Source organism: Neolamprologus multifasciatus, chromosome 22, assembly GCF_963576455.1.
Source record: "Neolamprologus multifasciatus chromosome 22, fNeoMul1.2, whole genome shotgun sequence".
Classification (NCBI taxonomy): domain Eukaryota; kingdom Metazoa; phylum Chordata; class Actinopteri; order Cichliformes; family Cichlidae; genus Neolamprologus; species Neolamprologus multifasciatus.
In genome coordinates, this window is record NC_140459.1 from 222,501 (window position 1) to 231,176 (window position 8,676).

Consider the following 8,676-nt stretch of genomic DNA (forward strand, 5'->3'; position numbering starts at 1 on the left):
ATAAGATGGGGCCTGATTATTTAAGACCTTGTATGTGAGGAGCAGGATTTTGAATTCTGGATTTAACAGGAAGCCAAAACAGGAGAAATATTCTGAAATGCAGTTCTGTAGACCACGCTAGCAAATGCCACGACTTTTCCAGGGTTTATGTCGGTTGGTGAGGTGGAGCAGCCCGTATGTGGAGGGAGAGTGGAGACCCACAAATGGCCCCTTGACTCCGCCTTCTTCTGCCTCCCTGCTGTGTCAGTGGGGATGGTGTTCGCTCTGTGCTGTAGCGTCCTGATGACGCCCAGTTTGTGCTCCAGTGGATGATGAGAGTCAAACCTTAGATACTGATCCGTATGTGAAGGTTTACGGTACACGTCAGCTTTAGATGTCCCCCATTACTGATGGAGATCTCACAGTCTAAGAAGACTAACCTGACAGTGTTCATATCCTCCCTGGTGAATTTGATGTGTCGGTCCACCGAGTTAATGTGATCCGTGACTCGTGGAACGTCCCGAGATTTGATTTTCACCCAGGTGTCATCCACAGACCTGAACCAATGGCTTGGTGGTGTTCCAGGGTAGGATAGCAAAGCCTTGTTTATAAGACTGAAAGCTGCAGTCAGCTGAGACTGAAGAAGTCACCTGGATGTTAATGAAATGTTTCTCCCACTGAAACCGTTACGTCCAAATGAATCAACCTTTGGAGACCTTCTTTTGTAACTTTGAGAAAAGCTACTCTGTGTCTTTATTTCCCATCAGATGAAGGTTTAAACAGCAGATGCTGTAAAGCAGTGCGGTCATCAAGGTTACCAAAAACAGGAAGTCTTTATTCACGGTGTAATAAATAAGAAAAATACAACAGAAAATGTTTCCCAGCTTTCAACAGCAGCAACGCGACCACTGTGTGTTTCCTAATGAGGGAAAGTGATTGTTGCCATGGCGATGCCCGACAGCTCGTCGATAAGTCACCTCAGCAGGTGGACAGCCGAGAGACCGTCACCGCCACAGAGAGGAGGAGGAGGGTGGGCCTAACATGCAGATGTTCTCTGAGGTCCAGCTGTGCTTCACACTGAGGCTGATCGTGGCGCTGACCATCGACACAAAGTCGTATCAGTGTGGCAGCGGCTCTCGCTGGGCTCAGGAAAACAAGCGTAATGGAGGATAATGGCACAAACTCTCTGTGAAGTGAGTGGTTACAACAGTTGATAACAGACGGAGCCTTCCCAGCACATGCGTCCTATAAATGGCTAAAAGCCTGTCTTGCAAACGCCCTGAGAGTTTTCTGGCAGTTTCTACCAGACGTTCCAGCCAATTCGTGTTCGTCAGAGTCATGTTACCAAACCAAGCAGCGTTTCAGACATTACAAGTTCTCATTTCCTTTAAAAAGAACAGACTGTACTGAATGTTTGGTGGCCTCAGTGAGGCTCACAGCACCGTTTATGGATCAACGCCTAAATACCTGTCCACAGTCTGACTGTCTGCAGCGGTAATGACAGCAGGAACGATGACTTCCTGAAATCAATAATCATGTCCAGGTCTGAGAAGGTTTGTTTTTACAGACAAAGTCAGTTATTGAATAAAATCACTGTCGGGTTAATTCTAATGCACAGTGTGCATCATCAGAACACTATGAACTGTGGCTAATCAGACAGAGGTGTAACCCTGCAGGTTGGAGGGTTTGTGCCTTGAAGTCACACTTGTTTCAGTTTCATGAACTTTTCTTCAGGTTTTCTGCGCCCTGCCTTCTCAGATCTGAATGTTTCCTTGTGTGTTTGTGACTCTCTCTGTTTGCAGTTAATGACTTTGGATTCAGCTATCGGACCTGTTTTCTCCGTCTGCACTTCATCTCAGCGCTGTAATTACTTTCTCTGTTTCTCATCTCCCTCCTGATGAAATGTGTCTCTGTGATAGCAGGAAGTGCTGCGCTGTCACTGCCCTTCTTCATATTTCAGGTTGATTGTGATTCTCTTGGATTAAACGCTGTTTTTCAGACCTGCACAGATTGAATCTGTCATCCAGTCTGGTGCTCGGTCTCAGCCACACCCGGCCTCCACATCGAGTCTGTCTGTGCCCAGAACAGAGAAACGGTTGCTAATCCAACAGGTTTATTCAGTGTGTGGGAAACCTGCTCTTAGCGCCTGTTTCTGCTCGTTTTCCATCTTTTTTTATGTCTTTGAGGTCATCCTGCATCTCATGTTTTCCCTTTGTGTGAGAATGGGTCGTCTCCACATCCTTATAGTGTATTTCTGTGTACAGTCCTTTGTTTTTGTGCTTGTTTGTTCATGTTTACTTTCTGCATCTCTCTTTCTTTACTGTTGGAGTGCGTCTCTAACCTCTGTAATGTCTCTGTAACCCACCTGCATCTCCTCATTCTTTGGCTGATCTGTTAATGTCTCCCGTGAAAGGTGAGGAGGCCCCAATAAAGAGAATTCCACTGAATCAGAATCAGTCAAGTATAGAAATCTGTCCTGTTTCTGAGTCTATTTTTTTCTGAGTCTATTTCTGTGTGTCTGTTGTCTCAGAACTGTGATTAAATATGGATCTCACACATGGATCAGTTCATCTAAATATAAATGAAGTTAAAAGAGGACGGTGTGGATATAAATATTCTGACAGCTACTCTGTTCTGTCTCAGGTTGGTACTGAGCATGTGCAGTCCACACTCGGACTGTTTTTGGATGAAACACGTCGACAGATTTGGCGTCAGCGTGGCTCACAGTCTGTTTCAACACTTTTGCCTCTGATGGTGTGAAAAACATTTTCATGCTGCAGTTTCTTTAAACCTGCGATGGGAAGAGCTTCACACGTCAATCACAGCCTTTCATATGAAGTAAGCTCGACGGCGGTGCTGAGATTCAGATCAGCTGACAAACATGTGAGCAAGAGGACAATCAGTTCAGTCCCAGAAACAGCTGATTCACTCTGAGCCTGCAGACGTCCTCACATCACCGTGGCTTCAGCCAACTCCAACTCTGTGTCTCTTTGTCTCTTTGTCTTTTTGTCTCTTTGTCTCTTTGTCTTTTTGTCTCTTTGTCTTTTTGTCTCTTTGTCTCTTTGTCTTTTTGTGTCTTTGTCCCTTTGTCTTTTTGTCTCTTTGTCATTTTGTCTTTTTGTCTCTTTGTCTTTTTGTCTTTTTGTTAGTGCTGTCAGTGTTAATCTCGTTAAAATGACGTTAAGGCCATAACCGCATTAACGCAACAAATCTCCGTCAGCGAGTTAGCTCTGTTCGCCCCGTGCGTGGGGCTGCGTGGCGTCAATGTGTTAGCGCAGTTAGCTTGTTAATGCAGCCCCACGCATGGGGCGGTCAGTAAATCCGAGATTAACGCTGACAGCACTACTTTTTGTCTCTTTGTCCCTTTTTTTTTCCGTCTCTTTGTCCCTTTGTCTCTTTGTCTCTTTGTCTTTGTCTTTTTGTCTCTTTGTCTCTTTGTCTCTTTGTCTCTTTGTCTTTTCATCTTTGTCCCTTTGTCTTTTTGTCTCTTTGTCTCTTTGTCTCTTTGTCTCTTTGTTAGTGTTGTCAGTGTTAATCTCGTTAAAATGACAGCCCCACGCATGGGGCGGTCCGTAAATCCGAGATTAACGCTGACAGCACTACTTTTTGTCTCTTTGTCCCTTTTTCTTTTCGTGTCTTTGTCTCTTTGTCTTTTTGTCTCTTTGTCTTTTTGTCTCTTTGTCTTTTTGTGTCTTTGTCCCTTTGTCTTTTTGTGTCTTTGTCTTTTTGTCTTTTTGTCTTTTTGTCTCTTTGTCTTTTTGCCTTTTTGTTAGTGCTGTCAGTGTTAATCTCGTTAAAATGACGTTAAGGCCATAACCGCATTAACGCAACAAATCTCCGTCAGCGAGTTAGCTCTGTTTGCCCCGTGCGTGGGGCTGCGTGGCGTCAATGTGTTAGCGCAGTTAGCTCGTTAATGCAGCCCCACGCATGGGGCGGTCAGTAAATCCGAGATTAACGCTGACAGCACTACTTTTTGTCTCTTTGTCCCTTTTTCTTTTCGTCTCTTTGTCCCTTTGTCTCTTTGTCTCTTTGTCTTTGTCTTTTTGTCTCTTTGTCTCTTTGTCTCTTTGTCTTTTCGTCCCTTTGTCCCTTTGTCTTTTTGTCTCTTTGTCTCTTTGTCTCTTTGTCTTTTTGTCTTTTTGTCTCTTTGTTAGTGTTGTCAGTGTTAATCTCGTTAAAATGACAGCCCCATGCATGGGGCGGTCCGTAAATCCGAGATTAACGCTGACAGCACTACTTTTTGTCTCTTTGTCCCTTTTTCTTTTTGTGTCTTTGTCTCTTTGTCTCTTTGTCTCTTTGTCTTTTTGTCTCTTTGTCCCTTTGTCTCTTTGTCCCTTTGTCTCTTTGTCTCCTTGTCTCTTTGTCCCTTTGTCTCTTTGTCTTTTTGTCTCTTTGTCTCTTTGTCTTTTTGTCTCTTTGTCTTTTTGTGTCTTTATGCATATGTGTCTTTATCGTTTTGTCTTTTTGTCGTTTTGTCGTTTTGTCGTTTTGTCTTTTTGTCTCTTTGTCCCTTTGTGTCTTTGTCTTTTTGTGTCTTTATCGCTTTGTCTCTTTGTCATTTTCTGTCTTTGTCTTTTTGTGTCTTTATGCATATGTGTCTTTATCGCTTTGTCTTTTTGTCTTTTTGTCTTTTTGTCTCTTTGTCCCTTTGTCCCTTTGTGTCTTTGTCTTTTTGTGTATTTATGCATATGTGTCTTTATCGCTTTGTCTTTTTGTCTTTTTGTCATTTTGTCTCATTGTCCCTTTGTGTCTTTGTCTTTTTGTCTCTTTGTGTCTCTGTCTCATGTCAGCTCCTCCCTTTTACACATCCTTGCTGTCACATTACGTCCCTCAGACTTTGCAGTGAAGTGTTTATTAAAGTCATGATTCTGTGACCTTTCCAACAAAACGAAATGCACAAAAATGTGTTTACCGTGTAAAACAATATCACAGTTACTTACAAATTCCAAGAAATGAATAGCAGTCACTCAAACGGATATACTTTATGGATTTCAGAGCAGCAGACATCTGCGGGCATGTTTCTACTCAGCCTTTAAAAATCCATCACAGTGGTGGTTACAAATGTGTCTTTGGTGGTTTGGCAGCCACACAATGTTCACATTTCATTTAAAGAACAAAAAATGGACATGTTCTCATGCTTATCTGAGTACTCAGTACAACTTGCCTCATTCACCCACTCACACGAGCATGTTTTCTATGCTTTTCAGCTAACACACGCATCAGAGAGCAACCTGATGTAACATCTTAGCCAAGACATGGTGACTGGAGCAGACAGGGATCGAACCACCAACCTTCTGATCTGCAGATGACCTGCTCTGCCTTTACACTACCAAGATGTCCTGATGATGCGTCATGATCTCCCATCACACTTTCAAATCATAGCTGAGCTGAAGTGTGACCTTTGACCTTCAGTCTTGGGTTGTTTAGCTTCTGCTGTGATTGGTGCAGTTTAACTCTTTTGACACAGCTTCTCCACAAAGGTCAAAAAGGTCACAAAGGTAATAAAGGTCATTTGACCCATCACTGCTGGGGTGGCTGTTCCAGTCCAGTTCTTCTGATCAGGTGTGTTGGTATCAGAGATGGGTGTGACTTCCTGTCCCCAGGTGATCAGTGTTCAATTAGTTTCATACGAGTAAATGTATAAATAAATAAAAGACATTCAGAAACTCTGTGCTGATGATGTAGTGATGATGTCACAGAGGCGTGGCTCTGATTCTGAACACAGACCAGTTTCACTAATTGGTGATTATTAGGTATTAAATAGAGTTTCAGGTCTTTCTGTGTGCGAACATTTGTGAATTTATTTTAGATGCAAACTTCCTGTTCCCACAACAATCAGCTGATCAGCTGATCAGAGCTCAGCTGATCAGAGCTCAGCTGACACCTTCATGATGAGTTTCTGCTCTCAGGTCCAACTGAATAAACCACTAAGGTCGAAGACTACACTCCCATCAGAGTCACAAAGGAGCAGGAAGTGGGGTCACTACCCTATGATAGCCATTGTTTATATACAGTCTATGGTTTACATCAGTGAGTCAAAGCCTCCCCTGGTTGCCGTTGAAGGCACTGCAGGGAGGTCTGTTGGTATGTGTAACATATTCTTTTTCCTTCTTTGACTAGTTGTTGATCCTCAGCTTGTTGCGTCTCGTTGTTAGCTTGAAACTTAATTTGGAGGTAAAGCTGTGAATGAAAGGAAACACTTTTTTCCGCTCGCACGACGATCAACGGCACGTCTGAATGTTTGGGTCACAGAAGGTGTGAAGTTTAGAAATGGGCAGGTTTGAAACGTTCACCTAACAGGCCGACGGCTGTGTCTGTGGTCGGTGTCTGTGATCAGTGTCTGTGGTCAGTGCCTGTGGTCAGTGCCTGTGATCAGTGCCTATTGTCCGTGTCTGTGGTCAGCGTCTGTGGTCAGTGTCTGTGGTCAGTGCCTGTGATCAGTGTCTGTGATCAGTGTCTGTGATCAGTGTCTGTGGTCAGTGTCTGTGATCAGTTTCTGTGGTCAGTGTCTGTGATCAGTGTCTGTGGTCAGTGTCTGTGATCAGTGCCTGTGGTCAGTGTCTGTGGTCAGTGTCTGTGGTCAGTGTCTGTGGTCAGTGTCTGTGATCAGTGCCTGTGGTCAGTGTCTGTGGTCAGTGTCTGTGATCAGTGTCTGTGGTCAGTGTCTGTGATCAGTGTCTGTGATCAGTTTCTGTGGTCAGTGTCTGTGATCAGTGTCTGTGGTCAGTGTCTGTGATCAGTGTCTGTGATCAGTGCCTGTGGTCAGTGTCTGTGGTCAGTGTCTGTGGTCAGTGTCTGTGATCAGTGCCTGTGATCAGTGTCTGTGATCAGTGTCTGTGATCAGTGTCTGTGGTCAGTGTCTGTGATCAGTGTCTGTGGTCAGTGCCTGTGATCAGTGCCTATTGTCCGTGTCTGTGGTCAGCGTCTGTGGTCAGTGTCTGTGATCAGTGTCTGTGGTCAGTGTCTGTGATCAGTGCCTGTGATCAGTGTCTGTGATCAGTGTCTGTGGTCAGTGTCTGTGATCAGTGTCTGTGATCAGTGCCTGTGATCAGTGTCTGTGATCAGTGTCTGTGGTCAGTGTCTGTGATCAGTGTCTGTGGTCAGTGTCTGTGATCAGTGTCTGTGATCAGTGTCTGTGGTCAGTGCCAGTGATCAGTGTCTGTGGTCAGTGTCTGTGGTCAGTGCCTGTGATCAGTGTCTGTGATCAGTGTCTGTGATCAGTGTCTGTGGTCAGTGTCTGTGATCAGTGTCTGTGGTCAGTGTCTGTGGTCAGTGTCTGTGGTCCGTGTCTGTGGTCCGTGTCTGTGATCAGTGTCTGTGGTCAGTGTCTGTGGTCAGTGTCTGTGGTCCGTGTCTGTGGTCAGTGTCTGTGATCAGTGTCTGTGGTCAGTGTCTGTGGTCCGTGTCTGTGATCAGTGTCTGTTTTCAGCGTCTGTGGTCAGTGTCTGTGGTCAGTGTCTGTGGTCCGTGTCTGTGATTAGTGTCTGTGATCAGTCAGGTCTGCTGCCATTAACTCAAACAGAGCTGCAAACGAGGGCGAGAGAGCGGCAGCACCCACCTGTAGCTGCCATTATAAAGGCACAGTCAAAAGACCACAGACGCTCACACACACACACACACTCACACACACACACACACACACACACACACCCACACACACTCACCCTCTGCTCTCCACAGGTCTGTGGGTCTGAATGGTCTCGGGGATCAAACATGACCATGGTGGGCTCCTCGGGGTGAAACCTTCTAACATATGAAACGGTTGCTATCACACGGAGACATCGTTGCTACGATGTCACAGAAATTAGAAGCTGATGTTTTGTGCCGATGGAAACGACACGGCGAGGTCCACGGCTCACCTCGCTGCACCAACCTGAACCCTGCTGCTCTGCACCCACAGGACGCCTGACAGGCACGATTCAGGTAGAATGAGATTGACAGGAAGTTGGACTCACCCTGCAGCGGCAGCAGGTGATGTCGGCGCACTCTTGCTCGGCGGCAGCAGGTTTGGCGTCGGGGTCACCGCCTGCACTGAACAGACACTTTCCTGCATGAACAAGTTGTTGCCATCCTCTTGTTGCACTCCGAGACGCAGACAGCAGAATGCAGGCGTCTGACTGGATGCCTGATGTCTTTATTTTGCTTTTTGGGTTTTTATTCCGGTGGCGAGGAGAGGAGAGCGTCTTTCTTCTCCTCTCGTCTCTGCTGCTCTGCACGCGCCGCGCCTTCTCTCCCCTCTGCCTGCCTGCCTCTCACAACAACTGCGAGGAGGAGGAGGATGCTGACTGGCGCTGGCTGTGTCTCGTTGCCCATGGCAACCCGTTGCTATAGCAATGGACCCGAGCTTACTGGGAGACGGAGCTGACGATGGAGACTGGGGGAGACCTACAGAGGGTCGGAGAGGAGCCGGGTTTGTTTACATTTAAGTTCAGACTCTGCTGACGACCTGCGAGCTCAGGCAGTCTGACTTTGAGAGTCCGCTCAGGCTGCACCCATCAGCGGGAGCAGGAGGACGGTTAAAGGGTCTCTGATGGGCGGAGACAAACGCCACCATGTGACAGCAAGAAGACGCTGGAAACAAACTTCAACTGAGCGAACTTCTGCTGTGACCTCAAAGTCCATCACTGATCTGCTGCTGTAGCCTGGAAACGTCCTGATGTTCACGTTCAGCCACTCATGAGCTACAGCCACCCACGA

General features: G+C 46.1%; 1 long non-coding RNA gene across 1 annotated transcript in view; it reads right to left on the bottom strand.

Annotated features, from left to right (window-relative positions):
• Positions 1–8,469, bottom strand: part of LOC146492462 (uncharacterized) — a 23,641-nt gene extending 15,172 nt beyond the window's left edge. The window contains exon 1 of the long non-coding RNA XR_014871959.1: positions 7,935–8,469. This is a non-coding gene — a long non-coding RNA (uncharacterized LOC146492462). The remainder of the gene's footprint in view (positions 1–7,934) is intronic.
• Positions 8,470–8,676: the final 207 nt, after the last annotated feature.